This window comes from Aotus nancymaae, unplaced genomic scaffold (assembly GCF_030222135.1).
Source record: "Aotus nancymaae isolate 86718 unplaced genomic scaffold, 86718_ANA_hifiasm-v0.15.2.pri h1tg000029l, whole genome shotgun sequence".
Classification (NCBI taxonomy): Eukaryota; Metazoa; Chordata; class Mammalia; order Primates; family Aotidae; genus Aotus; species Aotus nancymaae.
In genome coordinates, this window is record NW_026988442.1 from 63,357,642 (window position 1) to 63,363,641 (window position 6,000).

Here is a 6,000-nt window from a genome sequence, read left to right on the forward strand (position 1 = left end):
TAAGGCTGGTTTTGAAGGAAACTGAGTTTCAGAGTGTCCTCTTATCCTCTGTTAAAGGGGAACATTAGGTCCTCTTAGCCATACAGGGACACTTACGTACCAAGTCCCCATCTTTTGCACTTACCCAGTCCAGCAGTTCTTGTAGCACTGTGCATTCCCCTCTAGAGCTGGTACATAGATCCATACCTACCAATAACCCAGACCTACCATTTTAGGAATAGCTTGGGGGATTTGCATGGGCAAAGGGACTCCAGAAGTGGATGTCAGTTTGAGAACCAATTTTCACCACCATATTGATGCCTTCTACTAGGTTTGAAGGTGGTTATAGCTTGATCTGGAGGTTGGTGCTTGAAGGCCCTACTTTTATGGTCTTTTCTCCTAAACTTCTCTATTTCATGGGAATTAAATGGCTTAAATATCATATGTCAGCCCACGTGTGAAGTGATGCCAGTCATTTAAAATGTGCCTGAGTGACTAACAGAGAAAACAACATTTGAAACCTATTTTAGGTATGGAGATAAGTCTGGAATATTTTACCAAAATATTCCCCTTAGTAAGAGAAATGAGATTGCAGGGAAAGGATGATGGTAAAGAGAAATACTTACTTTTCACTTTATAAAACTCTCTATTATTATTCTAGATAGATGACTTTAAAAACTCATTTTAAAGAATTACAATCTGATAATAGAGCCTGCTTGGGCTTTGGAGAGAGACAGAGCTGGTCTTCCTGTATTCTATCACCCTTGCTAAATTGCTTCACTTCTGTGAACCTCTGTGACTTTGTGAAATGGGTATAATGTGCCTATCTCACAGGCTTCTTATGAGAAGTAGATGAAATAACATGATGTAAATTGGCTGACACAGTGCCAGGCACGCAGCCCCAAACAACATTAGAGCTACTGATTCTATTCCCTTCCGTCAGCTTTTTTATTTACGTGGCTTGAAGTGATTAAAATTAGATAACATTAGAACTGTAGTACATATAAACAATGAAATCTTGAGTTTCTACTCCAGTTTATGATTCATTTTAAATTCATTGAAACTAGAGTAAACTGAACAGACACCCTACCACCCCTCCACACTCCCAATTGACACTTCATTCCATAGCCTTGGTTGGGGCTTATCAACCACACAAGAACAGAGTGGAACTATTATTCAAATCATCATGGCCATAGGGCCCTGCCAAAAAGATGACATTAGAGCCTTCAAAATGGGAAGATCATATCTAAATACTTAATCAGACTGAAAAGTCAGATTTGTTTCTCATTGTCCAAAAGTTCCGTTCAATAACTATCATGAGATGAATCATATGACCTTAAAACTGGATTTGAGGGGAAGGATTCTGCTTTTTCTTCCTCCTTCCCTGTTATCCTCTCTCCTCCATTTCTTCCTTCCCTCTATCCTCCTAATTTATTTAATTCTAAAGATAATTTTAAAAGTCCAAGTTTCTCTCTGAACAGCAACATGGTTAGCTCCTATTCAAAATCAGAAAGAGCTAGGCTACTTACCCATGAAAACCCCCCCTATAATTCATGGGCTGGCTGTATCTGAGTTTATGTTCACCTGCAAAATAAGGCTACCATGTTCACAAGGGATGTCAGCAGGAGTCGTTATATAACATCTATAACACACTGGGACTATTTCCAAAAGAATTTACAAATAATGTTTGAAAATGCTTGTCTGATTGTTTTCAACGAATCTGTCTGATTATATTTATCCTAATGTGTCCCCATCTACACATCCACATTGGTTTTATAAAGTCAACATCTCTCATAGTCAAATCTGAGTGAGCCAGAGCCATTTGAGTAAATGCTCTTCTTTTTTTCTTTTTTTTTTTTCTTTTTTTTTTGGTAATGAAGGAGGTAATGACACTGGTTTGCTTACATAATTTGTAAACTAACTCTGAAAGTCTTTCCAAAAGAAAAGTTCCCCAAATGCAGTAAGTTTGCCCAACTCTCTACTTTGAAGAGTCATACTGATCTGGATGTGTATATATTGCTTGCTTACTAAACCAGGCCCATCACTTACTGACTGTCTCTCCTTTTTTTTATCCGCTGATATAATTTAAATAAGAAGAAAAATACTGGAATATAAGGCTGGTAGCCTTGGTTTTACTAACCTTTCCTGACTCCTGAAAGGTGAGAAAATTCTCTTAACAAGAGATTAGCCAAAAAAGAATAATAAATATCCTGCTTGGCTCTGTGTTCTCTGGCAGGATATTTTATTCTCTGTTAGTTTTATGAATTTATGAACAATTCTGAAGGCATTCTATGTGAATAAGCTTGATTTTTTCATATGTTCATTTAATTTTATTTATTTATTTTTAGAGACAGGGTCTTACTCTGTCACCCAGGCTGGATGCAGTGGCATGATCATGGCTCACTGTAACCTAGAACTCCTGGGTTCAAACAGTCCTCCCACCTTAGCTTCCTGAATAGCTAGGACTACAGGTGCTCACCACCAAGCACAGCTAATTTATTTATTTATTTATTTATTTATTTATTTATTTATTTTTGTAGAGACAGGGGTCTCACCATGTGGCCTAGGCTGGTCTTGAACTTCTGGCCTCAAGCAGTCCTCTCACCTCAGCCTCCCAAAGTGCTGTGATTATAGGCACAAGCCACCACACCTGACTTATATGTTAATTTTAATATAGCCTTTAAGTGTACTGATTTTATCACTTATAGAGTCATCTTACCCAAATTACAAATAATTTGCCATTACATGAAATAGAAAAGAGAGAATAACTCCAAAATGCTTAGAATTGAGAATGTCAACTTTGTTTTCATCCCCAAATCAAAGATTTATTTCCCACCCTAGAAGTTGATGCCTGCTCTCAATACTACAGCTAACAGCCCAGAGAAAGCACAATTATTGGCTTTTCTTCTGCCCTCTAGCCTGATCTATAGCAATAAATTCCCAGGATGGCCATACAATTACACACAACGTGATCACTATCACAGCAGGCCCAGCTAGATATGGATACACAACATGATCACTTACCCAGTAGGCACCGTTCAATGTGGTTAGACAACATGATCACTACACAGCAGGCCCTTTTCAATATGGATTCCTAACATGGCCCTGACTAATATACCAGCACCTTGCATGCATCTGAACTGCAACCACCATCCCTGCAAGAACAACTTGATGGGGACACATTATATTATACCTAACTCCACGTGTGCACTCAGGTGTGGACAACCTGCAGAAGGTCGTTTAGCACGGCAGCCTCTGCCATAGAGAAATTTGAACACAGACACAGCGGAAACAGATTTGGCCTTCCAGACAAGCTGTGATAGGACCTCCCAATGGGACTGTTAACATGGCAGGCAATATTCTAACTCTAGCCAGTGTCAATAAGAAAAAGCCTAAAGATGAACAAAATATCTGTAATTTACAAAACATCACAACCAATGGGCCTGAAGAAAAAGGTAGGGAGCACACTGCTTGTGTTGAGTGTAGATTTTCCTGCATTCACACCACCAGTGCCTGTGGGAGAAAAGGATGCATTTAACATCATCCTGCTACTCTCATTAGAGCAAAGCCTTTTGATGGAAGGTGCTATGTCTCTGAGCTGCTTCAATGTCTGTGAAAATACGTCAACTTTTTGTGTATAGTAATGTTATCAACCATTGTGTACAATACAAAAGAAAAGCCTTTTAGGAAAATAAATGAAGTATTTCTTTTTTGCCAGCTTTAAAGAAGCAAATGGATTTGCAAATTTGAAATCAAAATAACAAAATTTGAAATCAAATTAACAAAAAGGGAGTAATTATTTTATCAAAAGGCTTTTCATTTATTTTCAAATGATGCTACTCCCATAGACTGCAATTTGGCTGATCTGGAATGTGGCCCAGAAATATACATTTAACAAATATACCAGGTGATTCTGCATCAGAGTATTTTACACAGCTTCATCTCATTGGTTCCTTTTTTCTTCATTTTTTTTTCTTCTAATTTTCATCTTTCTCTTCTTCTCCCTATGTTTCTTATCTCCTTTCAGTCTTTGGCTTCATCTGCCCCGTTTTTTTTTGTTGTTGTTTTTTTTTTGTTTTTCTGTTTTTCTCCAGGTATGGGTAGGAGATGCTGGGGGAAGGGTGGTGACAGGGATGGGAAGGTTGGTTGGACAGTTGTGAGGAAAAGAGGATAAAGCAAATCCTGCCAATTTCATAAGCTTCAAGCCATGTTCCAGAACAATACAAGGTCTCTGTATATTCCCTCTGCCTCTTTAATTGCAGCACACAGATCATGCCATCTAATTTTCTAGTCATGGTTAATAAAGGGAGGTCACCAGAGCCAAGAGAAGATGAGCAGAGATCTTGGATGGAGCTTGCAATTGTCCAAGTTTGTCTCCACCAACTAAAAAATGCTGCGTTTACAATTCTTATGGCAAATCTGGGATTGAAACAGCTATTGTCTTAGACTCCCACCAACAGTCTTTGTAAATATTGAGGTTCCAGCTCTCATCTCTTCCCTTTGCCCTTGACCCCAATCTCCATCTATTTAAGGGCCTTTTGCGTTTGTTGTTTTCTGTCATGGACTGTTTATTGAACATGGGTGCGGCAATATGGGTTGAAAAACCCTACCTAATTCAGGAGGCAAGGAAACCTGGATCCATACCTGACGCTAGCATTAGTCAGTCTTGTGATCTTAGACAGGTTATGTGACTTCTCCAGTAGCATTGTTCTCAACTGTTAAAGTGAGGGGTTATCTACAATGTTCGTTTTAGTTCTAAAATTATACAGAATCAAAAGAAGTCATATTACTCTTCTGTACTGCGTCAAGATAACAGGGCCAGATGTGAATGATAACAAGTTTTCAGCATCCAGAATAGGTGATTTTTTTGTCCTTAAAAAAAATTAAAACAAGTAGTATCTTACCCAGAGTAAAAATTTAAAGGCTGCCAACTTTCCTACTGTTTTTGTTAGACCATAAACAAAAGTAGTCTGCATGGTAAAATATAAACTTAAAAAGAGGCTAATGTTTTAAATTAGCTTCTTAAATTTCCTTATTATTAAGAATATATTTGTATCTGGGCGTGGTGGCTCACGCCTGTAATCTCAGCACTTTGGGAGGCCGAGGAAGGTGGATCACTTGAGGTCAAAAGTTCAAGACCAACCTGGCCAACATGGCAAAAACCCATCTCTACTAAAAATGCAAAAATTAACCAGGCATGATAGTGCATGCCTGTAATAGCGCATGCCAGCTACTAGGGAGGCTGAGACAGGAGAACTGCTTGAACCTGGTGGGTGGAGGTTGCAGAGAGCCAAGATCACGCCACTGCACTCCAGCCTGGGCAACAGAGTGAGACTCTGTCTCAAAAAATAAAAAATAAAAAATATATATATATACACACACATATGTGTGTATATATACATACATGTGTATATATGTATATGTACATGTATATGTATGTGTGTATATATATATATATTAATCTTATCTTTTAAAAAACTACCAGAAATTTAACACTTTTAATGGATTAAATCATCAGTTTGTTATTACTACGACCTATATTTAGATGCCCTTTGAATAACGTGAGAAAAAAATATTTTTAATTATTTTCTGAATGCTTCTAAAAAAATGAGACTATGGTATGGAATTAAGACCTACAGGGCTCTTGGGACAGAAAAATCACGGGGAGCAGTGGGGAAGAGAACTGACACTTAGGGCACAATCTCATCACCAGGTGCTATACTAGACACTTTTAATTCATTTAACAAATAATTATTAAATGCTAGCTATGCCTAACCTAAGAGCTGAGCATGGAATGGGGACAAGAAAGACATGTACTTTGCCCTCATTTCATCTAGTAACAATCTTTAACAATCCATTATTATTGACCCATGTTCTTTGCACAGGTCACTTTGTATTTTATTGCAACTAATGAAGTTTACAATGTTTCCTCTGGCCCAGTGTGGTGACTCATGCCTGTAATCCCAGCACTTTGGGAGGTCGATGCTGGTGGATTACTTGAGGTCAGGGATTTGAGATCAG